Consider the following 25,750-nt stretch of genomic DNA (forward strand, 5'->3'; position numbering starts at 1 on the left):
GTTACGACCACTAGCAACTAGCTAACTAGCTGTCAATATATCAGTGGACATAACCATGGATAAATAGCGAATAAGAAAAACTATACTACATATCTAATTGGAGGTATTTGCTAATATTATTATTATTACACCTACCAAATATTGGGATAGGATATTGGAGATGTGAATACCCCTTTAATTTCTCTAGTGGGACTAAAGTAAAAAAATAAAACCATTAATAATAATAATAATAATAATAATAATAATAATAATAATAATAATAATAAAATGCTTGCAAATATAAAAAGTAATAACATCAAAAACAAAATTTTGTTAAAGTAAAAAAAAATTAAAAATAGGAAATAAAAAGTGACCTTGACCTATTTACCATATTATTTAATCTGCACAGTGAATGCCAGGAAAAAAGAATATAAAAAAATGCCAAAATTGGTGTTTTTGCTTGTACCATCTTTAAAATATTGTATAAAAAGTGATAAAAAAATCCAATGTGTCTCAAATTTTTTAAAAGACTGAGTTTTATTACAAAATCTTTAGTTTTACTCAGATTTGTTGATGCAAAAACATATACACCCCACATCAAACACTACTACATCTAGTATTTTGCATGACCTATTGACTGGGTTCAGATCAGGAGATGTCCTTGACCACTGAATCAGCTTTTCCCTGCTCATCAAAAATGCAACAGTGATATACTTTAGATTTGTGTTTTGGATCATTGTCATGTTGGAAAAGTGCACGTCTACCAAGGGTATGCTGTGATCTTAACATCTTCTATTTCAATATAGAGCATCTGTGAATTCATAATACCATCATTGAAATGCAGCTCCCCGACACGAGCAGTACTCATACCGTCCCACATAAGAATACTGCCATCATTATATTTTACTGTAGGCACCACTTATGTGGGGTTTTATGAGTGCTCCTGGTGTTGGTGAGCAACAATTCATGAAGAAGAGGGGTGTGAAAGTGATTCTGTTCTTCATTTATTCATGTGCTGTACTCATGTACTGATAGTAATGTTGATGCTGTATTTATGTACTAATGATGTTTCTGGTGACTAGGGATGAACTTTCTGCTATTGAAATATCGGAAATCGACCCGATATTTGCGATATCGGAATTCCGATTTCCGATTCCGATATTTTTTTCACATCGGAAATCGGAAAGCAGAAGAAGACTAAGCATGGTTTAAAGGGAGTGTATCCGTTCCTCCACGTGGTGCTCCTGGAAACTCCCTGCAAAGCAAGGTGAGCTGAACGCAGACACGTCAGTCAAAGGGCATATTGACACCACCACTGGCAGTTTTAATTTAATAATGTAAAATCAATAACCCTAACCCTAACTATCCCTAACCCCTAACCCTTAACCCTTACCACTAACCCTAACCCTAACTAACCCTAACCACTAACCCTAACCCCTAACCCTTACCCTAACCCTACTAACCCTAAACCCTAACCCTAGCCCCTAGCCCTGCTAACCATAAGCATAACCGTAACCCTAACCCTACTAACCCTAAACCCTAACCTTAACCCTACTAATCATAAGCATAACCCTAAACCCTAACCCTACTAACCCTAACCCTACTAACTATAAGTATAACCCTAACCGTAAACCCTGACTCTACTAACCCTAACTAACCCTAACCCCTAACCCTTACCCTAACCCTACTAACCCTAGCCCTAAACCCTAACCCCTAGCCATAACTCTACTAATCCTAACCCCTAATCCTAACCCTACTAACCCTAACCCCTAACCCTACTAACCATAACCATAACCCCTAACCCTAACCCTACTAACCCTATCCATAACCCTAACTCTAACCCTAAACCCTAACCCTACTAACCCTAACCCTACTAACCATAAGCATAACCCTAACCCTAACTAACCCTAACCCTAAACCCTAACCCCTAACCCTAACCCAACTAACCATAAGCATAACCCTAACCCTAGCTAACACTAACCCCTAACCCTAACTCTAACCCTAAACTTAACCCTAAACCCTAACCCCTAACCCTACTAACTCTAACCTTACTAACTATAAGCATAACCCTAACCGTAAACCCTGACTCTACTAACCCTAACTAACCCTAACCCCTAACCCTACTAACCCTAACCCTAACCCCTAACCATAACCCTACTAATCCTAACCCCTAACCCTAATCCTACTAACCCTAACCCCTAACCCTAATAACCCTAACCCTACTAACCATAAGCATAACCCTAACCCTAGCTAACCCTAACCCTTACCCTAACCCTAACCCTAGCTAACCCTAACTCTAACCCTAACCCCTAACCCTAACCCTACTAACCCTAACCCTACTAACCCTAGCCATAACCCTAACTAACCCTAACCCTACTAACCCTAAACCCTAAACCTTACCCTAATAACCATAAACCCTAACCCTACCCCAACTAATCCTAACCCAAAGAAAAAACACCGCTGTTAAGAAGATGGTGACCAGTTTTGCTGCTACAGCTTTCGCTCTGTGCATTTTTCTAGCGATTTTTTTGCTCCTCTGCCTCTGCAAACGCCTTCCCCATTATCCTGAGGCGTTTCCCCTCCATTTTATCCATTATATAGCACTGTAGTGGTCATTTTGTAATTCCGAATTTTCTCTCCCATTGACTTGCATTGATATTGGAAATCGGAAATTCCGATATCCGGTATTTTTTCAATATCGGAAATCGAAATTCCGATACGATATCGGGCAATATCGCTCATCCCTACTGGTGACGTAATCTTGTACCGATGATGGTTGTGGTGCTGTATTACTACATTGACTGTGGTTCTGCTGCTGTATTAATTTACTGATTGTGATTCTAGTTGTGTATTTCTATATTGATGATGGCTGTGGTTTTATATTTGTGTACTGATATTGTTTCTGGTCCTGTATTCTTATACTGCAGTGGTGGGGAACCTAAGGCCCGTGGGCCATACCTCGATGACCATTTATCTACCCTCTGGGCAGATTCCTGGGGACCGCAGTGTTTGGGCTGGTAGCTGTATTTTGATGACCGCCTGTCCTCTAATTTCTTCTTGCTCTGTGAACATGTACACACAGTGTTCACTGCTGAATACTCAGGCGCGTGCAATGGAAGATCATGACACCAGTTCCAGCATCAGGGCGTTCTTTGAGAGCGGTGTAAGCACGCGATTTGTGCGACCCTAGAAGGAAGCTATAAATATTCATATAATTTCTACACCTGTATTTATGTTTAGAGCATTAAGGCTGTGTGCACACGCTGCGGATTAGGTGCGGATTCATCCGCGCGGATTTTGTAAAATCCGCAGGTGAAACCGCAGGTCCAAAGACCTGCGGTTTTACCTGCGGATTGCTCTGCGGTTTTGCCCTGCGGTTTTTCATCTCCTCAAATGGAGGAGATGGCAAACCGCAGGAGAATCCGCAGAAAGAATTGACATGTCAATTCTTTCTGCGGATTGAAAACCGCAGATAATCCGCGCGGAAAATTCCGCACCGTCTGCACTGCGGTTTTTGATTCCCATAGGGAATCATGGTACTGTACACCGCAGCAATAACTGCTGCGGGTCCGCAGCGACCAAAACCGCTGCGGAACCGCAGCAAAATCCGCAGCGTGTGCACACAGCCTAAACCTTTGTATTTAAATTCCCCCATGGCTGCCATTTTCTTTCTGTGAAGCTCAGCTAGAGGGGACTGTGATTTTTGCTATACACTGTAGCATTGCAGTATATAGTATAAGCAATCAGACGATCGCAGGTTCGAGTCTTCTAAGGTAAAAAATAAAAGGTTATAAAAAATAGAAAACTTGAATCACCATTAGGGATGGGCGAATCCTGAAATACTCGGAATCGCTAGTCCTCTACAGTACTCCTCCGTCCTGGTAGTTCTGAAAAGAACTTTTGTGTTATATGTGAGGAATCTTGAGGTCCTACACTGACTAACAGTCCCTAGATCTGCTCTATGTCTCCAACTCGCCCTGCACTAGCTCAGATCGTCACAGGAATGTGCCCAAAATGGCGAGGGCAGGGTTTATATACAGCCTTGCCTGTGATACATGACATAGGCATCACGATGGACAGCAGCCAATCATAGTAGTGCTCTTCACAGTTTTCTCACCTCACAAACTAGGCTGTCTCTGAAAATTAACATATTCTGTATTCTGCGAGTCCCGAATACAGTATATAGGAGTCCTAGACTCGCTAAGACTCGCTGCTGACAGCGGGACACAAAATCGCTAAGAAACTAGGATTGCTTGCATTAAACTCTGAAAAAACTAGGATTGCCATTGATTTGCATTGGACTCGTTACTGTGCGAGTAATCGCTTGGAAACTCGCAGAGTACCGACTCCTGCGAGTCCCCTACTACTCGCAGAGTAACGAGTCCTAACGAGTAGATTCGCCCATCCCTAATCACCATATTCCCCCATTCTATCTGATTAAAAAAAATAAATAAATAAACATATGTAATAGTACTGCACTTGTAAAAGTTTGGTCTTTCAAAACAATCAAAAGATAAAATTAATTGCTCTGTAGAAGTACAGAGAAAAAAATTTAAACTCCAGAATTACATTTTTTGTCACCTCACTTCCCTGAAAAAGAGCAATAAAAAGTGATCAAAACATCATGTGTGCCTCAAATTGGTATCAACTAAAATGTCAGTACGCCATACAAAAAACAAGATCTCACAACACTCCATAGATGGAAAAATAAAAATATTACTGGTTTAAGGCTACTTTCAGACTTGCATTATGAGGCGCAGCACAGGGCCGCCGCTAAGCTCTGCCCCCGGCCGCGCCTCCTCCGGTCAGCTCCTCCTATGGGCGCATGACGCTGCATGCGACCGGCGTACCCTATATTTAGCATTGGGTACGTTGGCTGTGCGCTGGTATGTTTTTGCCAGCGCATGCGCCTCTTTTGCGCTGTGCCGAGCGCACAAAAATGCAACGCGGTGCGTTTGGCGCACGTCGGTGCAGAGCAAAAAGGGTGCATGCGCCAGAAAAAACATACCAGCACACAGCCAGCGTACCCAGCGCTAAATATAGGGTACACTGGTCACATGCAGCGTCATGCGCCCATAGGAGGAGCTGACTGGAGGAGGCACGGCCGAGGGTGGAGCTTAGCGACGGCCCTGTGCTGCGCCTCATAATGCAAGTCTGAAAGTAGCCTTAGAAATGACATCACAAACTTTATTTTACAAAAAAAAATCTGTAAAATTTAGGTATCACCACAATCACCCTGACCTGGAGAATGATGTTCACAGGTCAATTTTAGCATGAAATTAATATTTTATAAGAAAAAGCCCCCAAATTGTGATGGAATTAGGTATATTCACTGCAGATTTATATTGCAGGTAACAGGAAACCTAAAATCGTCCCTGCTTATGTATGTTATTTATCACCTGGTGAGCTGGATTGTCAAGTTCTCTGGTCTGGATGAACAGTTCTTTAGCGACACGGACAGGTGGTGCTGGTGCAGCAGAATGGCAGAAATGGGGTGATGTGGTGTTAAAGGCAATCTGTCACCCCTTTTTTGAGATATCCTATAATGATATCATTTAATTGTGTGTCACATAAGGATTCTCTTAGTACTTTTGCTTCCCCCTGACCCCGCACCTTTCATGCATAAATACCTTTTCTATTTCGGTTCAGATGTATGTAAATTGCCGCTGTCCGGTCCACTGGGCGGGGCTTATTCACCTGCTCCCCCCTCCCTGTCTTGCTCTACACAAGAAGAAATGCGTAGAGCAAGACAGGGAGGGGGGGAGCAGGTGAATAAGCCCCGCCCAACGGACCGGACAGCGGCAGTTTACATACATCTGAACCGAAATAGAAAAGGTATTTATGCATGAAAGGTGCGGGGTCAGGGGGAAGCAAAAGTACTAAGAGAATCCTTATGTGACACACAATTAAATGATATCACTATATGATAGCTCAAAAAAAGGGTGACAGATTCCCTTTAAAGATGTAACAGGCTGTGGGGGAGATGCCTAAATGCTATAGTAAAGCTGGAAAAGAAATGACTGAGCTGGAAAAATTAAAACTATTGTATCAGAGCGAAATAAAAGTCCCAGCATAGCGTTGTGGCACATATAGCATTGTTGGAGCAATATTGACCTGGATAGCTGAGTAATAGCAGCGGAGGCTGATATAGCTGATGACGATGATATTGGTCTGTGTGGTAACTCAATGTGGAGAGGAAGAGGCGGTGTCAGAGCCAGGATATATGATGCAATGTTCGGCACTGGAAAAGGGACTGGTGAGTACTAAGGGGCAGCCCTACGAAACACTTAAAACAAATACCAGGAAATAAATGAAAAACTTGCAGAAATCCTGTAAAACTCCCATTTAATTAATGAATAATACTTCTAGAATAAACAAGTTGAAAGTTTGCATCGTTATTTCTTGACAAGTGGACTTAACAAGTCTGATAATAAAAATGATACAAGTCAGCTCACATTTGGGGTGTGTGCACACGCTGCGGATTCTGCTGCGGTTACACAGCGGATTTGGCCGCTGCGGATCGGCAGCAGTTTTTGCTGCGGTGTACAGTACCATAATATCCTATGGAAATAAAAAACCGCAGTGCAGACGGTGCCGATTTTTCCGCGCGGTTTTCCTGCGGTTTCTAAACCGCAGAAAGAATTGACATGTCAATTCATTCTGCGGATTCCGCTGCGGTTTGCCATCTCCTCCATTGTGGAGATGATAAACCGCAGGGCAATCCGCAGGTAAAACCACAGGTCTTTTGACCTGCAGATTTACCTGCGGATTTTACAAAATCCGTGCGGCCAAATCCGCACCCCAATCCGCAGCGTGTGCACGTAGCCTAAGCACAATGAGTATAAGTGTAAATCGTAAGAGGGAATGATTTACGAGAGTTAGTGACTCATAGTATAAAAGTGGTTTTGCCCTTCTGGTTTCTGTAATTGACATTATGTTATTTATAGAAAAGTTTGCATTGCCGGGGAATTAATTCACGCACCGTAAGGAAATGTTGGCCAACGAAGGTGATATGATAAATCTGTATAAATATCTGTATAGAACAGAAGATCAGTAGATCTGTTATCATGCAATTTGGTAATGGAGTTAATGGAGTTGATAGCACTCTTATTGTATCCAAAATCAACTTTTTACTTTTCTTATATGAAGATATATTCCAGTAGACCAATGTGCTACATATTTTTCTGGAAAAGGCTAAAAGAATTTTAAAGAAGCCTCCTCCGCCAATCAAAATGATTAACCTCTTAATATACTGGAATCATGATATAATATAGCACCATGTACTTATAATTGCTCATTTTGCTTTTCTACCCAGTTGTTTCTTTTCCATTAGGTCTATGACATGATTAAAAATGGACTAGCTGAATCCTTCTAAGCTCTATTTAGAAACAAGAGGTCTCTTTTTCCCTGTATGAGTGATCACTGCAAAAGTCACTGGCAGGGGGGAACAGCAGAGAATCTGGGTCTGGACTTGAAGAGGCGGATGACTCATGCAGGGAAGAGAAACTTCCTGTTTCTGCATAAAACAGAGAAAACAGGAAAAGAGAAGAATTAACTGGGTAGAAAGGCAAAATGAGGAATTGTAAGTACACAGAGCTATATAAAATGATGATTGTAATATATTAAGAGGATAACAACTTTGATGGTAGTGCTTATCTAAGAAAAGACCATGAAGGCTAAAATAAACTTCATTTGGTATTATTTTTTTCAAAGTTCTCAGTGTGGAGTTGTAGCAAGCGCTGGCTCCAGAGTCCCAGTGGGTCCTTCTTCTTTTTGATTTTTCCTCCTCACCACCCAAGAGCTATAACTACTTTATTTTTCCATTATTATATTTGTATGAGGGTTTTTCTTTTGTGAGATAAGTTGTAGAGACAAAAGAATTATTCCACCATTGTAATTTGGGTTTTATTTGTACATAGTTCACTTTACAGTAAAAATGACATGTTAACTTTGTCCTAAAATTATGGTGACAACAATTTCAGTTTTCTATGTTTCTGTTGGCGAAACGTGCGTTGGGGTGAGGGGACACCAGGAGCACATCTCTCCTCCACAGGTAATTGTTATCTATCCATGCCATTGTCATTGCAATTTGCACGGTTTGACAGATGATTCTTTAAACTCATAGTAGTCTCGGTAAGCAATTTACAATTTACACGGTCAGCTTTTGTTTTACCGCATTCAAGGGGACTGCATAATTGTTTGGTGTACCTTGTCCAGTATTTATTAGGTAGCCACTAGAGTTGAGCGAAACGGGTCGAAAAAATTCAAAAGTCGCCGACTTTTGGCAAAGTCGGGTTTCATGAAACGAAACCCGACCCTAGGAGGAGGTCGGCCACGAGGTCGGCGACTTACGCGCCAAAGTCGCGTTTCAAAAGTTTGTTCTTTTTCAGCCAATCAGGATCCACGGACACTGTGGGCAACGTGATGACATAGGCAAGGGTCACCACCATCTTTCAGAAGGGCATGCAAGTGATTGGCTTGCTTTGGTGGGCGTCACAGGGGGTATAAAAGGGCGTGCACACCGACCGCCATCTTACTTCTGCCGATCTCAGTATAGGGAGAGGTTGCTGCTGATTCTGTAGGGAGAGCGTTAGGCAGGGAAGAAGACCAAAAAACTGCTTCTGCTGCTAGCGATTTGGCCTGCACAACACACCAGTCACTGTGTGTGCAGTGCAAGGGGAGGCTATATAGTGGTGTATCAGTGGTGTTGGTTGTTGGGCTGCCTTCTAAGGCTTCTTGACAGGCTGGCATTGCTGTTTACCCACTGCTCCGCAAACTGCTTTTTTAAAAGCAATCCAATCTCCCTTATCCTCTAGTCACTTTGGTCACAGCTGTGCCATCGAGCTTGTCACATAGCGCTCAGATATTCATTGGGCCTCACACAATCCAAAAGTGTCCAGTGTCCAAAAGTGTGTGCAGAGATTCAAACTCTCACTTATCCTCTAGTCACTTAGGTCACAGCTGTGCCATCGAGCTTGTCACATAGCGCTCAGATATTCATTGGGCCTCACACAATCCAAAAGTGTCCAGTGTCCAAAAGTGTGTGCAGAGATTCAAAATCTCACTTATTCTCTAGTCACTTAGGTCACAGCTGTGCCATCGAGCCTGTCACATAGCGCCCAGATATTCATTGGGCCTCACACAATCCAAAAGTGTCCAGTGTCCAAAAGTGTGTGCAGAGATTCAAAATCTCACTTATTCTCTAGTCACTTAGGTCACAGCTGTGCCATCGAGCTTGTCACATAGCGCTCAGATATTCATTGGGCCTCACACAATCCAAAAGTGTCCAGTGTCCAAAAGTGTGTGCAGAGATTCAAACTCTCACTTATCCTCTAGTCACTTAGGTCACAGCTGTGCCATCGAGCTTGTCACATAGCGCTCAGATATTCATTGGGCCTCACACAATCCAAAAGTGTCCAGTGTCCAAAAGTGTGTGCAGAGATTCAAACTCTCACTTATCCTCTAGTCACTTAGGTCACAGCTGTGCCATCGAGCTTGTCACATAGCGCTCAGATATTCATTGGGCCTCACACAATCCAAAAGTGTCCAGTGTCCAAAAGTGTGTGCAGAGATTCAAACTCTCACTTATCCTCTAGTCACTTAGGTCACAGCTGTGCCATCGAGCCTGTCACATAGCGCCCAGATATTCATTGGGCCTCACACAATCCAAAAGTGTCCAGTGTCCAAAAGTGTGTGCAGAGATTCAAAATCTCACTTATTCTCTAGTCACTTAGGTCACAGCTGTGCCATCGAGCTTGTCACATAGTGCTCAGATATTCATTGGGCCTCACACAATCCAAAAGTGTCCAGTGTCCAAAAGTGTGTGCAGAGATTCAAACTCTCACTTATCCTCTAGTCACTTAGGTCACAGCTGTGCCATCGAGCTTGTCACATAGCGCTCAGATATTCATTGGGCCTCACACAATCCAAAAGTGTCCAGTGTCCAAAAGTGTGTGCAGAGATTCAAACTCTCACTTATCCTCTAGTCACTTAGGTCACAGCTGTGCCATCGAGCTTGTCACATAGCGCTCAGATATTCATTGGGCCTCACACAATCCAAAAGTGTCCAGTGTCCAAAAGTGTGTGCAGAGATTCAAAATCTCACTTATTCTCTAGTCACTTAGGTCACAGCTGTGCCATCGAGCCTGTCACATAGCGCTCAGATATTCATTGGGCCTCACACAATCCAAAAGTGTCCAGTGTCCAAAAGTGTGTGCAGAGATTCAAAATCTCACTTATTCTCTAGTCACTTAGGTCACAGCTGTGCCATCGAGCTTGTCACATAGCGCTCAGATATTCATTGGGCCTCACACAATCCAAAAGTGTCCAGTGTCCAAAAGTGTGTGCAGAGATTCAAACTCTCACTTATCCTCTAGTCACTTAGGTCACAGCTGTGCCATCGAGCTTGTCACATAGCGCTCAGATATTCATTGGGCCTCACACAATCCAAAAGTGTCCAGTGTCCAAAAGTGTGTGCAGAGATTCAAACTCTCACTTATCCTCTAGTCACTTAGGTCACAGCTGTGCCATCGAGCTTGTCACATAGCGCTCAGATATTCATTGGGCCTCACACAATCCAAAAGTGTCCAGTGTCCAAAAGTGTGTGCAGAGATTCAAACTCTCACTTATCCTCTAGTCACTTAGGTCACAGCTGTGCCATCGAGCTTGTCACATAGCGCTCAGATATTCATTGGGCCTCACACAATCCAAAAGTGTCCAGTGTCCAAAAGTGTGTGCAGAGATTCAAAATCTCACTTATTCTCTAGTCACTTAGGTCACAGCTGTGCCATCGAGCTTGTCACATAGTGCTCAGATATTCATTGGGCCTCACACAATCCAAAAGTGTCCAGTGTCCAAAAGTGTGTGCAGAGATTCAAACTCTCACTTATCCTCTAGGTCACAGCTGTGCCATCGAGCTTGTCACATAGCGCTCAGATATTCATTGGGCCTCACACAATCCAAAAGTGTCCAGTGTCCAAAAGTGTGTGCAGAGATTCAAACTCTCACTTATCCTCTAGTCACTTAGGTCACAGCTGTGCCATCGAGCTTGTCACATAGCGCTCAGATATTCATTGGGCCTCACACAATCCAAAAGTGTCCAGTGTCCAAAAGTGTGTGCAGAGATTCAAAATCTCACTTATTCTCTAGTCACTTAGGTCACAGCTGTGCCATCGAGCCTGTCACATAGCGCTCAGATATCAGTGGGCCTCACACAATCCAAAAGTGTCCAGTGTCCAAAAGTGTGTGCAGAGATTCAAAATCTCACTTATTCTCTAGTCACTTAGGTCACAGCTGTGCCATCGAGCCTGTCACATAGCGCTCAGATATCAGTGGGCCTCACACAATCCAAAAGTGTCCAGTGTCCAAAAGTGTGTGCAGAAATTCAAAATCTACCCTGTCCTATAGACACCTTGTTTTACATACTATATAGTTTGTTGGATTTTGTCTACATTTCTACCAAAAATGAGGAAGGCTGGTGGAAGAGGCCGTGGAATTGGGCGGGGGTTGGCAACTGGTAATGATGGTGTTGGTGGTGGATCTGATGGTAGTGGCAAGAGCAAAATAGGACCGAATGCAGGAGGTGTTGAGCCTGCGTCATCGTCTGGCTACATAAGGCCTCGAACGCTTAGTTTTCTAGGAGTTGGCAAACCGCTTTTAAAGCCAGAGCATCAGGAAAAAGTTTTGTCTTACATTGCTGACTCAGCCTCCAGCTCTATCACCTCCTCTTCTTCAGTTGTAAAAAGTAAAAGCACTGAGTCGTCATTGGAGGCTCATGTTCATGAACCACACCTTTCCTTGTGTCCTTCACCCCAACCAAGATTGAAGGATGACGCAGGCCATACTACTGATTACTCCATGGAGCTGTTTTCACATACCATGCCTGGATTATCAAGTGAAATGGTGAATTACCCAGGCCAAGATGAATCTGACATGGAGTGCACTGATGCACAGCCGCTGATGGATGATTCTGCTGGTACATTCACTCAGAGCACTACATTGTCCTCGCAGTGTACAGAGCCAGATTCTGACCCTGATGAGACTCAGGTGCCCCTTCCCGCACACTATACCACCATACACGGTGACACAGAGGAAGGTGCACATGACATAGAAGAGGAGGTGATGGATGACCCAATTGTTGACCCAGATTGGCATCCATTGGGGAAGAGGGTGCTGCTTCCAATAGCTCAGATGAGGAGCATCCACAGCAGACATCGACATCGCAACAGCTGTTATCTGGCAGGCCCGGAGCACTCCAAAGACAGGTTCCAAACATCAAAAGAGTTGCTGGACAGCTTGTCCAGAGGGTCAAAAGATCACAGCGTGCTAGGCCGCAAAATGTCTGCCAAAGTAGGAAGAGTGCAGTGTGGCACTTTTTTGAACAAAATCCTCATGATCAGGCCAAGGTTATCTGTAAGAAGTGCGCAAAGACCTTTAGCCGAGGGAAAAATCTGAAAAATTTGAATACCAGTTGCATGCTTAGACATTTAACCAGCATGCACTTGCAAGCGTGGACACAACACCAAACCTCAAGTGCCACATGTGCAACTGATCACAACGAAGGTAGTCAGCAACGCTACATTGTTTCCCCCACTGTAAGCCCACCGGTTAGCACAGCAGCAAATGTTGAGGTGTCGTTGCAAGGCCACAGCAGTCAGGGAATCCCACTGTTATAGCAATGAAAGACTGATTCTAGGCCATCAGAAAGAACACCAACTCCATCACCATCATCAACCCTCTCTCAGTCCGCCCTGTCCACTGCTACTTCCACAATATGCAGCTCTCAAGTCCAGCTCACCCTCCCAGACACTATGAGTAGGTCAAGAAAGTAGTCAGTCTCTCATCCGCGTACACTGGGTTTGAACGCCCACATTGCCAAACTAATCTCGTTTGAGATGATGCCCTTTCGGTTGGTGGAAAGCACAGCTTTCCGCGAACTCATGGCCTATGCAGTACCACGCTATGACCTACCCAGTCGCCACTTCTTCTCTTGCAAAGCCATCCCAGCCCTCCACCATCATGTGAAAGACCGCATTGTCCATGCACTCAAGCAGTCAGTGAGCGGAAAGGTGCACCTCACAACTGATGCATGGTCCAGTCGGCATGGCCAGGGCCGTTACGTGTCTATCACTGCGCACTGGGTTAATGTGGTGGATGCAGGGTCCACAGGGGACAGCGGTGGTGGGACAGTGCTGCCTAGCCCACGGTATAGGAAACAGTTGGCTGTAGGCGTTCGACCCTCCTCCTCCTCCACCTCCTCCAGAAGCGAAAGCTCGTCCACAGAGCGCAGTCGTACGAGCACTCCATCTGCAGCTGCCACTGTTGCACACGATGTGTCCCCCTATCGAGCAGCTAGTGGAAAGCGTCAGCAGGCTGTGTTGCAGATGATGTGTTTGGGCGACAGACACACCGCCGAGGTGCTGGCTGAGTACGTGAAGCGACAAACTGAGTCATGGCTGGGCAGTGTACATCTTGAGGCAGGCAAGGTAGTTAGTGATAACGGCCGTAATTTTGTGGCAGCCATAGCCCTTTCAAAACTCAGCCACATACCTTGCTTGGCTCACACCTTGAACCTGGTGGTGCAGTGCTTCCTCAAAAATTATCCGGAGTTAACAGCCCTGCTCCAGAAGGTGCGAAGACTGTGCACGCACATCCGCCGGTCGCCTGTACACTCCGTTCGTATGCAGAAGCTGCAGCGATTGCTCCACCTTCCCAACCACCGCCTCATTATCGACATTGCAACAAGGTGGAACTCCACCCTGCACATGGTCGAGCGGCTGTGCGAGCAGAGGCAGGCCATAATGCATTTGTGGGAGGATACACGGCCAGGCACTTTGAGAGCAGACATGGAGTTGACAGGTGTGCAGTGGTCGAAGCTGAAAGACCTTTGTAAAGTCCTTCAGTGTTTTGAGGAATGCACACGGCTGGTAAGCGCAGACGACGCCATCCTAAGCATGAGCATCCCACTTATGCGTCTGCTCATGCAAACTTTGATGCACCTTAAGGAGCAGGCGTCTGCAGCCAATGTTGATGAGGAGGAAGAGGAGGAGGGAATCCTTGATGACATTCAGCCATTGTCTGCTCAGGGACCTCTCCTGGACGAGGTGGAGGAAGAAGAGGAGGAGGAGGAGGATGATGGGGATGATTACTTAGGGGAGGAGGATGCATCTCGTGGGGCAAGTGAAAATGTTGGCGTGGCAAGGTCTGGTACAGGGTTTGTGCGTGACTGGAGGGATGTGGATTTGTCAGAAAGTGCTCCTCCACCCAGCACTCGCAGTGCATCATTGACACCGGGAACATTGGCCCACATATCAGATTATGCCTTGCAGATCCTAAAAAGGGACCCCCGCATTGCCAAAATGATGAACGATGACAACTACTGGTTGGCCAGCATCCTGGATCCACGCTATAAAGGCAAATTACAAAACATCATGCCACAGGAGAACCTTGACCTAATATTGGCTAATAAACAAGCAACTCTGGTAAATCGGTTGCTTGAGGCATTCCCAGCACACAGCAGCGGTGATGGTTCTCACACGAGCCGTACGGGCCGGGGGCAGCTTGGCAGAGGTGTTCGTGGTGCACACAGCAGAAGTGGCGTTGGAGACAGGGGTTTCATGACAATGTTGTGGACTGATTTTTCAAATACCGCTCACACAACTGGTAATACTGCATCGATGGAAAGTGACAGGAGACAGCAGTTGTCAACTATGGTAACAAACTACTTTTCCTCCCATATCGATGTTCTCCCACACAGGTCATTCCCCTTTGACTATTGGGCCGCTAAACTGGACACCTGGCCTGAATTGGCCCAATATGCCTTACAGGAGCTCGCTTGCCCAGCTGCAAGTGTGCTATCGGAAAGAGTCTTCAGTGCAGCTGGATCAATCCTGACAGAAAAAAGGACCCGTCTGTCAACCCAAAATGTGGATGATCTAACCTTCATTAAAATGAACCACGCATGGGTTTCCAAGGATTTTGTCCCACCTTCCCCTGATGACACATAGGGTGACAGAAAAATGGCTTGCTTTGGTCCACCTCTTCCTGGTACTTCACCTATTTCGTCTTTTGCATCAGCTGAATGTCCAACATCAACATATGCCACTTTCTAAAACTCCCTAACTGTGCTGCCTCCCCCCCCCATGGCCGGGGTCACCACCTAGCGCACGACACCGTGCGAGTGCCGTTGCCCTGGACAGGTGGGTAGGCCGACTCTTGGGCGTGGGCACTGGCACAGGGTCCCTCATAGTGCAATCAAGTGTCTCTGACGGTGGTGGTGCACACCCGCCGTCAGACACACCGCTGTACTATGAGGGGCCCAGTGCCAGTACCGACGCCCACGAGTGGGCCCCCCTTGCTTGGGCAGGGCCCCAGCATTTGCAATCTTTACCTCTCCCTGCTCCTCCGCTGTGTAATCTCGGCCGTCAAATCCATACTGTGCCTGACACCGTCTGAGCCTGCCTCCTGAGACATATATTTTGAATGTGTACGCTATCCATACTTGTTATCCAGGGATACGGTACCCTTTCTAACCTTTGTGCAATCACGTGCGATCCATACTGGGCCTAACACCATCTGAGCCTGCCTCCTGAGACATATATTTTGAATGTGTACGCTATCCATACATGTTATCCAGGGATACGGTACCCTTTCTAACCTTTGTGCAATCACGTGCAATCCATACTGGGCCTAACACCGTCTGAGCCTGCCTCATGCTGTATAGACATATATTTTGAATGTGTACGCTATCCATACATGTTATCCGGGGATACGGTACCCTTTCTAACCTTTGTGCAATCACGTGCAATCCATACTGGGCCTAACACCGTCTGAGCCTGCCTCATGCTGTATAGACATATATTTTGAATGTGTACGCTATCCCTACATGTTATCCGGGGATACGGTACCCTTTCTAACCTTTGTGCAATCACGTGCAATCCATACTGGGCCTAACACCGTCTGAGCCTGCCTCCTGAGACATATATTTTGAATGTGTACGCTATCCATACATGTTATCTGGGGATACGGTACCCTTTCTCACCTTTGTGCAATCACGTGTAATCCATACTGGGCGTGAGAACGGCTGGCGAGCTGTTAAGTAAGCTACAGCACCTGTCCAGACAAGTACAGGGATTCCCTAGCGAGGAGACTTATTTGATTGTTTTCAATGTTGGGACAGCAATTTTTGGGGAGCACTATACTCTGGAGAATGATAGATGGGGCCCACCATACACTGGAACATTCCAAAGGTGGACATCAGACACTGGAGCAGCATTTACAGGGCCCATTATACACTAGAGCATTAGAAATGGGGCCCATTATGTTTGGAGCATTATTTGGGCCCATAAGACAGTGGAGCTTCATCCATGGGGACCAACATATACTGTAGCATTATGTGGAGCTCATCATATACTGTTTCAAACATTATATGGGACCAATGATTCTGTATGGAGAAATAGATGGGCCTCGTCATGAGATGTAAAAAGTGAGGTATTTTTCATTGTACTATACCGCTATTTCTCTGCCGTATCGGAGCATGATGAGTTGTGGTATGTGTTAAAGGGGCGCTCTTTCGCCCAGGGCACATGAAAACCTGGAGCCAGCCCTCCCCCCCACAGTTTGTAGCCAAATAACCCCCATTTTTCAGTGCGTAACTTGTATTATGAAGTTAATTAAGGTTGACAAGCTTAAGAAAGAAGAATTGATGCTTTTGGCATTCAAATGGGCAATGTAGGTGTGTTTCCTGTCCTCCTCTCACTGCCAACTTTTATTCCCCATTGACTTACATTGGGTTTCGTGTTTCGGGTCGACCCGACTTTTGGAAAAGTCGGGTTTCACGAAACGAAACGCGACCCTAAAAAAACAAAAGTCGCTCAACTCTAGTAGCCACATTTATGTATTAATATTTATGCTACATATATGATATACTTATCATACTATTTACCCTGTGAAGTTACCATCTGTCTCTTGTGATGGGCCACTTTGTTAGCAGTCTTAATTGTACTTATTGATATTTATACACATTGTGGTGGTACACCTATTCTAGGACATCACTGGATGACATTTCGGCTTTTTTATATGTGATTTTTAATATTGTTCAATAAAATTCTTTGTTTTATAACATATTGTGGCATCTCTTCTTTGTCTTGTATGTATTGTATATGGGATTTGTTGTCTCGTTATCTATGAAGTGCCCCTTTCATGTAGGACACATGTTGATTTAAGTAAAAATGACATGTTAACATTGTCCTAAAGTTATGGTGATAATTTCAGTTTTTTTATGTTTCACTACTTAGATTATACTGTCATATGTTAAGGTTTGGGCACCCCTATTAATGTTAACCTTTTTTCTTTATAACAATTTTGGTTTTTGCAACAGCTATTTCAGTTTCATATATCTATTAACTGATGGACTCAGTTATATTTCTGGATTCAAATGAGGTTTATTGTACTAACAGAAAATGTGCAATCTGCATTTTAACAAAATTTGACCGGTGCAAAAGTATGGGCACCTCAACATAAAAGTGACAATAATATTTTGTAGATCCTCCTTTTGCAAAAATAACAGCCTCTAGTCGCTTCCTGTAGCTATTAATGAGTTCCTGGATCCTGGATGAAGGTATTTGTGACCATTCCTGTTTACAAAACAATTCCAGTTCAGTTAAGTTTGATGGTCGCCGAGCATGGACAGCCGGCTTCAAATCATCCCACAGATGTTCAATGATATTCAGGTCTGGGGACTGGGATGGCCATTCCAGAACATTGTAATTGTTCCTCTGCATGAATGCCTGAGTAGATTTGGAGCGGTGTTTTGGATCATTGTCTTGCTGAAATATCCATCCCCTGCGTAACTTCAACTTCGTCACTGATTCACTTCGTCACAGCGCTTAGAAACCCGATGTGTACCTTGGTTACCAGCTCCAGCTCACTGATAGCTGGTCTCCCACCTGCCACAAACAGGGATGCGTGCTGGCCAGCGGGAGACCAACGATCAAAAAAATGTCCAGGCCATTCGATCACGATCAGCGATATCCGGCAGGGGGGGCGGTCGATGATAAGTGTCACACACAGCGATCTCGCTGGTGAGATCACTGTTGCGTCACAAAACTTGTGACTCAGCAGCGATCTCGCTAGCGAGATCGCTATGTGTGACGGGGGCTTAAGAGACTCATGGGCTTTGAAAGGGGGACAACTTTTTCTAACCTCTTAAATATTGTTTGCCCCATTTAGAGTGGGGTTAAACTGTAGCCATAGACTCTACGCACTTAACACTTAAAGCCCAACGTTGGCTTAACCTCCCAACAGAAGATGTCAGTAAAGAAAAGGATCCATCATATTTGATTTCAGACTGCCGATTCTTTTGTTCTCAGAAAGATTTGCTGCCACCAGAGGAGTCTGGCAGTGGCTCTTTTATAGAAAACACAGGAGTCCTTGGCTTAGCTGACTGCTCCTTTGTAATGAAGGGGTTGTGAAAGATGGCATTTGGCTGATTGATTGGCTTAACCATTATTCAGCCAATAGTTAGCTTTTGTCTACTGGAGCTTTAGAAATGGCACAAGGTTTCTTCTTTAAGTGCACTTTGCCTTCTTAGGTAGGCTCAGTAAGTGAATGGAAGGACATACAGTGCCAGGCACATACAAAGCAGATAATCCTCTATGGCTATGTAAACCATGAGGTGAAGAACCTCTTCTTAAAAAAATTAAAAGGACTTAGTAAATGTCAGTCTAAGGCTGCTTTTACACTTGCCGTGTTTTTGCTGGCCGATTTTGCGGCCCCAATAGATTTCTATGGGGCAGCAAAAAACGGCCCGCAAAAATACACTTGAGTGCCGTGTGCCGTATGGCCGTGAGGGCCGTATATACGGCCGTGAAAAAATATCGAGCTTGCTCAATATTTTTCACGGCTCACAAACACTGCTTCCATTTAAAACTATGGTACCGCAAAACAACAGTAGCTTATTTTTGCGGTATACCGTTTTTGCGGATTGCCTTTTTTTTCCCTGCAATTTGTTACAAAAGGGAAAAATGGTGATCAGAGAAGGTTTTTTGCGGCCCGTTTTTGCGGGAGACTGCAAAAATCGCGGCAAATCGCCCGTAAAAACAGGCCGCAAAAAATGCGGCAAGTGTAAAAGCAGCCTAAAAGCAGTGGAAAAGGAGAAGCAATTTCTTGAGGCCCACATTCACAATAGAATATTGTTGGCTGAGCTTGGGATATCAGGCAGCAGTCTAATGTGTGTGGGGGCTTCCAACTCCTTCCCAACCCAATAGGGATCCAGCATTTCCAATTTTTGGTAGCAAGATAAGCCACCAGTATTGGAGTCTGGCAGTGAAGCTCTTGCATAGAACAAAGCAGTTTTTGCAGATCAAAAGACTGGGAAACAGAAGAGCACAATAGAGTCTTATCCAACGATAACACAATAAAGGAATAGGGAATCAACTCACCTGGTAAAGGGCCTGTCACACTAAGCGATATCTCTAGCAATATCGCTATGACGTCACTGGTTTTGTGACGTTATAGCGATATTGCTAGCAATATCGCTATGTCTAACACATACCTCCGACCGGCTCCCCCGCTGGTTATCGCTGATCGCGCAAGAACGGCCTGGGCCGTTTCTCGTCGTCAGCTTCCTGCTGGGCTTCCTGTGGCGCCGATGAGCGACGCGTGGACGCGGGCGGGAGAACATCAGGATCGCCGCGTCTGACAGGTAAGTAGCGACCCCCGACCGCTGCTATGTCGCTGGTGAGATCTGCCTGTGTTGCAGCTCACTGGCGACCACTTAGCGATGCACCAGCGATCCATATCGTTGTCGGGATCGCTGGTGCATCGCTAAGTGTGACAGTACCCTAAGGTTGCACTGAGGCAACATTTGATAGGCTCGTAATATCAGCTGCTGCAAGACACCAGTCGCGAAGAGACCAGGAGTGATATGGAACGGGATGGAGGTGTCATTCAATGAGCTGCTGATGAAGACTCAATACAGATTTAAACTCAGGAACGTTTAATATACAGGTTTATAATGTCATCACGGTTCAAGGCTAACCTTAGGTTTTTGTCCTGATGAAGAGGTTGTGTTTAGCCTCGAAACACGTTGACATTGTAAACCTGTACATTAAACTTTCTCAAGTTTTAATCTGCGTCGAGTCTTCAACAGCAACGTATTGAATGTCACCTCCATCCCGTTCCATATTGCTCAAAGGAGTTCTTGGCAAAGCTCGTGTATGTGGAGGATTCGCTGGAGATAGCTGCAGCCGAATGATGGTATGTATTGTGTAAGGGGCATCTTACAGAAGCAACTTCTAACAGAAAAAGAGATGAGCAGCGGATATATAGTGACACTCATATTTGTCCAATACAGAAGTTCTGAAATTAGAATATAATTTATAGATAGATAATAGATTATGCAAATTTTGCACATGTATGGTATTATTATATTATTATACTAAACCACTGTACAGTCAATGCATCTAGCAACCAAACTCTATAGATTTGCAATAATTTGATGCCACTAATTTAGCACCAGTCACTACAGGCCATCAGATTAGTTTATACAACAGAGGATTGTAGAGTTGACCACAGTATTTGTTATGTAAAACCGATGACAGATAGATTAATCCCTGCACACTCCAAAACTGGTTAATCTCTTTGTTAGCATTAAAGAGACAGAGCAGGAGGATAACAAGAACCTGAAAGTGAAGGGTAGGTGGTGTATAAACAGGGGATGTCATATAAGGTAGAAGGTCAGAGCATGGATGATAGAAATGCTTTGCACGTATTCACAGTGCTGTTGCTAATTAAACTGTATATCCGGATTTGTTGGCATATTGAGAAAAAGTGCTGAAATAGCAATTCACTAATAAGTAGAGTTGAGCGATACCAGCCGATACTTGAAAATATCGGATCGGAATGGATCGGCCGATCTTAAAAAAAAGTATCGGTATCGCCGATTCCGATACCGGGAACCAATGCAAGTCAATGGGGCCAAAATATCGGAATTAAAAAAAAACCTTTCTTTCCTTGTAGGTTAATTCTACATGAAGAAAAACAACTAAGAATAATGTAGAATGTATTGTGGGAGGTGGAGGAGACATTAAAGCCATAGAGGTTTAGCCAAATCAAATGGAATAGCAGGAATTAAACTTTTTTTTAAAGATGTTAGGAGTTACAAAGATATTGACTATGTTAGCCTCATTTATATTTTGCCAGACATGTATGTCTTCTTCTTCTTTCTTCTTTCTTCTTCTTTCTTATTCTTCTTCCTTTTTTTACCTTCTTCTTCTTCTTCTTATTCCTTTTTTTACATTCTTCTTCTTCTTCTTCCTTTTTTTACATTCTTCTACTTCCTTTTTTTACATTCTTCTTCTTCTTCCTTTTTTTACATTCTTCTTCTTATTCCTTTTTTTACATTCTTCTTCTTCTTCCTTTTTTAAATTCTTCTACTTCCTTTTTTTACATTCTTCTTCTTCTTCTTCTTCCTTTTCTTACATTCTTCATATTCTTCTTATTCAACAATTATTATTCTACATATTCAGCTTCTTCATCTTCTTCCTATTCTTCTTCATCATATTCTTGCTTGTGTCAGGCATTCCTGTAGTTGTTATCTAGAAAAGTTAGAAGTTTACACCTTCCGTTCTGCCTGTCACAAAAGATTTACAACAGGATTTGTCCGTGTTCAGTTTGGCCTGCAGCAGCAGGCCTTTTCCAGGGGCACCACGAGGAGGAACGGACTCACCCCCATACACTGCTTAGTCTTCTTCTGCTTATAAATAAGATAATATCATTTGCTCAGAGTATTAGTCTTATGCTTAATGTTCTTCTGCTTTGTTTTTTTTATGCTTCTTTGTCTTCTCTCTCTTGTTGTTCTGCATCTTGGTGGTTGTCTTCCTGTTCTTTGTCCTCTTGAATCAGCTGACGGTACTGGCACCCGGAGGGGCAGCAGAAGGAACAAGAGCCAATGGCACTACCGAGGACCAGCTGACGGTGCTGGAACCCGGTTACTAAGCAGGAGGTACCTGTGCTACAAAGCACTACCAAGGACCAGCAGACGTTGCCGGAACTCGGATACCGAGATGGAGGCACCTAGGCCAAAGGCTCTGACGAGAACCAGCTGACGGTGCTGGAACCCGGAGGGGTAGCATAAGCTGCAAGAGCAAATGGAAATAGCGAGGACCAGCTGACAGTGCTGGCACCCGGAGGGGCAGCAGAAGGAATAAGAGCCAATGGCACAACCGAGGACCAGCTGACGGTGCTGGAACCCGGTTACTAAGCAGGAGGTACCTGTGCTACAAAGCACTACCAAGGACCAGCAGACGTTGCCGGAACTCGGATACCGAGATGGAGGCACCTAGGCCAAAGGCTCTGACGAGAACCAGCTGACGGTGCTGGAACCCGGAGGGGTATCAGAAGTTACCCCTGAAAAGCAAAGTTGGCATGCCGCAAGCTGGCCGCAGTTACCGAATCACACAGTCCTACAGGGGGTGCTTGTCCTACTGGCACTATGGAACAAGCCTTTCTTACCAGAACCCGCAGTCCACATAGGAAGCACCTAAACTGCTGGCACCCTAGCCTCGGCTAACCCAACCGCAACACGACATGGCAACTTGGGGTGGCAAACTGACATTGACACTTCCCGGAAACAGCAGGCAGGGCTGGAACCAAGCTGGGCAGGAGGGAGTACCCGTGCCAAAGTCAGTTATGAGCAGCAACTGGCGATGTTGGAGCCCAGGACAAGCACTTAGCAGGCTGAGGCCTGATGTGCTGTCAATTGGGAGGCAGCAGGACAGATTGCCATCAAAACAGCAGGGGAACAGCTGACGTTACTGAACCCCACAAACACAGGAGCTAGTGTTTTACTCTGTGAAGACGGCACTTCCGAGCAACAACTGGCTGTGTTGAAGCCCAGGGACAAGCACGGAGCAGGCTGAGGCTGCATTGAAGAAATTTTAAGATCGGTTGTAGACTACTAATTTGAACCAAGCTCCACTTAGGCCTGTGGCTTCACTGATTTTCGTATTTCCCCTGTCCTCCAACCCCGCCAGTTACAGCTCCGAAGTGGCGTCTGCACAATCCACACTTGTTCCTGTGTTACAGGTGTTCAGTCCGGTCAGTTAATCCCCTGATGTGTGTCCGGCAATGTCGCCTGCTCTGTCCACATTCCCATAATGGGAATGTGGACAGAGCAGGCGACATTGCCGGACACACATCAGGGGATTAACTGACCGGACTGAACACCTGTAACACAGGAACAAGTGTGGATTGTGCAGACGCCACTTCGGAGCTGTAACTGGCAGGGTTGGAGGACAGGGGAAATACGAGAGACAGTGGAGCCACAGGCCTAATTGGAGCACGGTTAAAAATCAGTAGTGGTACGACTGTGTAGGCAGCAGGAGACTTTGCCATCCACACAGCAGGGGATCAGCTGACATTACTGAACCCCACTGAGACACGGGAGCAAGTATCTCTTTCCGTGTGGACGGCACTTCCGAACTACAACTGGCTGTGTTGAAGCCCAGGAAATAGGAGGGTGTAGGCAGAGGCCTACTGTATTTTGAATGAGGTGACAGCAGGAGAGACTGCCATCCACACAGCAGGGGATCAGCTGACATTACTGAACCCCACTGAGACACGGGAGCAAGTATCTCTTTCCGTGTGGACGGCACTTCCGAACTACAACTGGCTGTGTTGAAGCCCAGGAAATAGGAGGGTGTAGGCAGAGGCCTACTGTATTTTGAATGAGGTGACAGCAGGAGAGACTGCCATCCACACAGCAGGGGATCAGCTGACATTACTGAACCCCACTGAGACACGGGAGCAAGTATCTCTTTCCGTGTGGACGGCACTTCCGAACTACAACTGGCTGTGTTGAAGCCCAGGAAATAGGAGGGTGTAGGCAGAGGCCTACTGTATTTTGAATGAGGTGACAGCAGGAGAGACTGCCATCCACACAGCAGGGGATCAGCTGACATTACTGAACCCCACTGAGACACGGGAGCAAGTATCTCTTTCCGTGTGGACGGCACTTCCGAACTACAACTGGCTGTGTTGAAGCCCAGGAAATAGGAGGGTGTAGGCAGAGGCCTACTGTATTTTGAATGAGGTGACAGCAGGAGAGACTGCCATCCACACAGCAGGGGATCAGCTGACATTACTGAACCCCACTGAGACACGGGAGCAAGTATCTCTTTCCGTGTGGACGGCACTTCCGAACTACAACTGGCTGTGTTGAAGCCCAGGAAATAGGAGGGTGTAGGCAGAGGCCTACTGTATTTTGAATGAGGTGACAGCAGGAGAGACTGCCATCCACACAGCAGGGGATCAGCTGACATTACTGAACCCCACTGAGACACGGGAGCAAGTATCTCTTTCCGTGTGGACGGCACTTCCGAACTACAACTGGCTGTGTTGAAGCCCAGGAAATAGGAGGGTGTAGGCAGAGGCCTACTGTATTTTGAATGAGGTGACAGCAGAAGAGACTGCCATCCACACAGCAGGGGATCAGCTGACATTACTGAACCCCACTGAGACACGGGAGCAAGTATCTCTTTCCGTGTGGACGGCACTTACGAACTACAACTGGCTGTGTTGAAGCCCAGGAAATAGGAGGGTGTAGGCAGAGGCCTACTGTATTTTGAATGAGGTTACAGCAGGAGAGACTGCCATCCACACAGCAGGGGATCAGCTGACGTTACTGAACCCCACTGAGGCACGGGAGCAAGTATCTCTTTCCGTGTGGACGGCACTTCCGAACTACAACTGGCTGTGTTGAAGCCCAGGAAATAGGAGGATGTAGGCAGAGGCCTACTGTATTTTGAATGAGGTGACAGCAGGAGAGACTGCCATCCACACAACAGGGGATCAGCTGACATTACTGAACCCCACTGAGACACGGGAGCAAGTATCTCTTTCCGTGTGGACGGCACTTCCGAACTACAACTGGCTGTGTTGAAGCCCAGGAAATAGGAGGGTGTAGGCAGAGGCCTACTGTATTTCGAATGAGGTTACAGCAGGAGAGACTGCCATCCACACAGCAGGGGATCAGCTGACGTTACTGAACCCCACTGAGACACGGGAGCAAGTATCTCTTTCCGTGTGGACGGCACTTCCGAACTACAACTGGCTGTGTTGAAGCCCAGGAAATAGGAGGGTGTAGGCAGAGGCCTACTGTATTTTGAATGAGGTGACAGCAGGAGAGACTGCCATCCACACAGCAGGGGATCAGCTGACATTACTGAACCCCACTGAGACACGGGAGCAAGTATCTCTTTCCGTGTGGACGGCACTTCCGAACTACAACTGGCTGTGTTGAAGCCCAGGAAATAGGAGGGTGTAGGCAGAGGCCTACTGTATTTTGAATGAGGTGACAGCAGAAGAGACTGCCATCCACACAGCAGGGGATCAGCTGACATTACTGAACCCCACTGAGACACAGGAGCAAGTATCTCTTTCCGTGTGGACGGCACTTCCGAACTACAACTGGCTGTGTTGAAGCCCAGGAAATAGGAGGGTGTAGGCAGAGGCCTACTGTATTTTGAATGAGGTTACAGCAGGAGAGACTGCCATCCACACAGCAGGGGATCAGCTGACGTTACTGAACCCCACTGAGACACGGGAGCAAGTATCTCTTTCCGTGTGGACGGCACTTCCGAACTACAACTGGCTGTGTTGAAGCCCAGGAAATAGGACGGTGTAGGCAGAGGCCTACTGTATTTTGAATGAGGTGACAGCAGGAGAGACTGCCATCCACACAGCAGGGGATCAGCTGACATTACTGAACCCC

This window comes from Dendrobates tinctorius, unplaced genomic scaffold, assembly GCF_039654945.1.
Source record: "Dendrobates tinctorius isolate UK_male_01 unplaced genomic scaffold, ASM3965494v1 ptg000049l, whole genome shotgun sequence".
NCBI classification, from domain to species: Eukaryota; Metazoa; Chordata; class Amphibia; order Anura; family Dendrobatidae; genus Dendrobates; species Dendrobates tinctorius.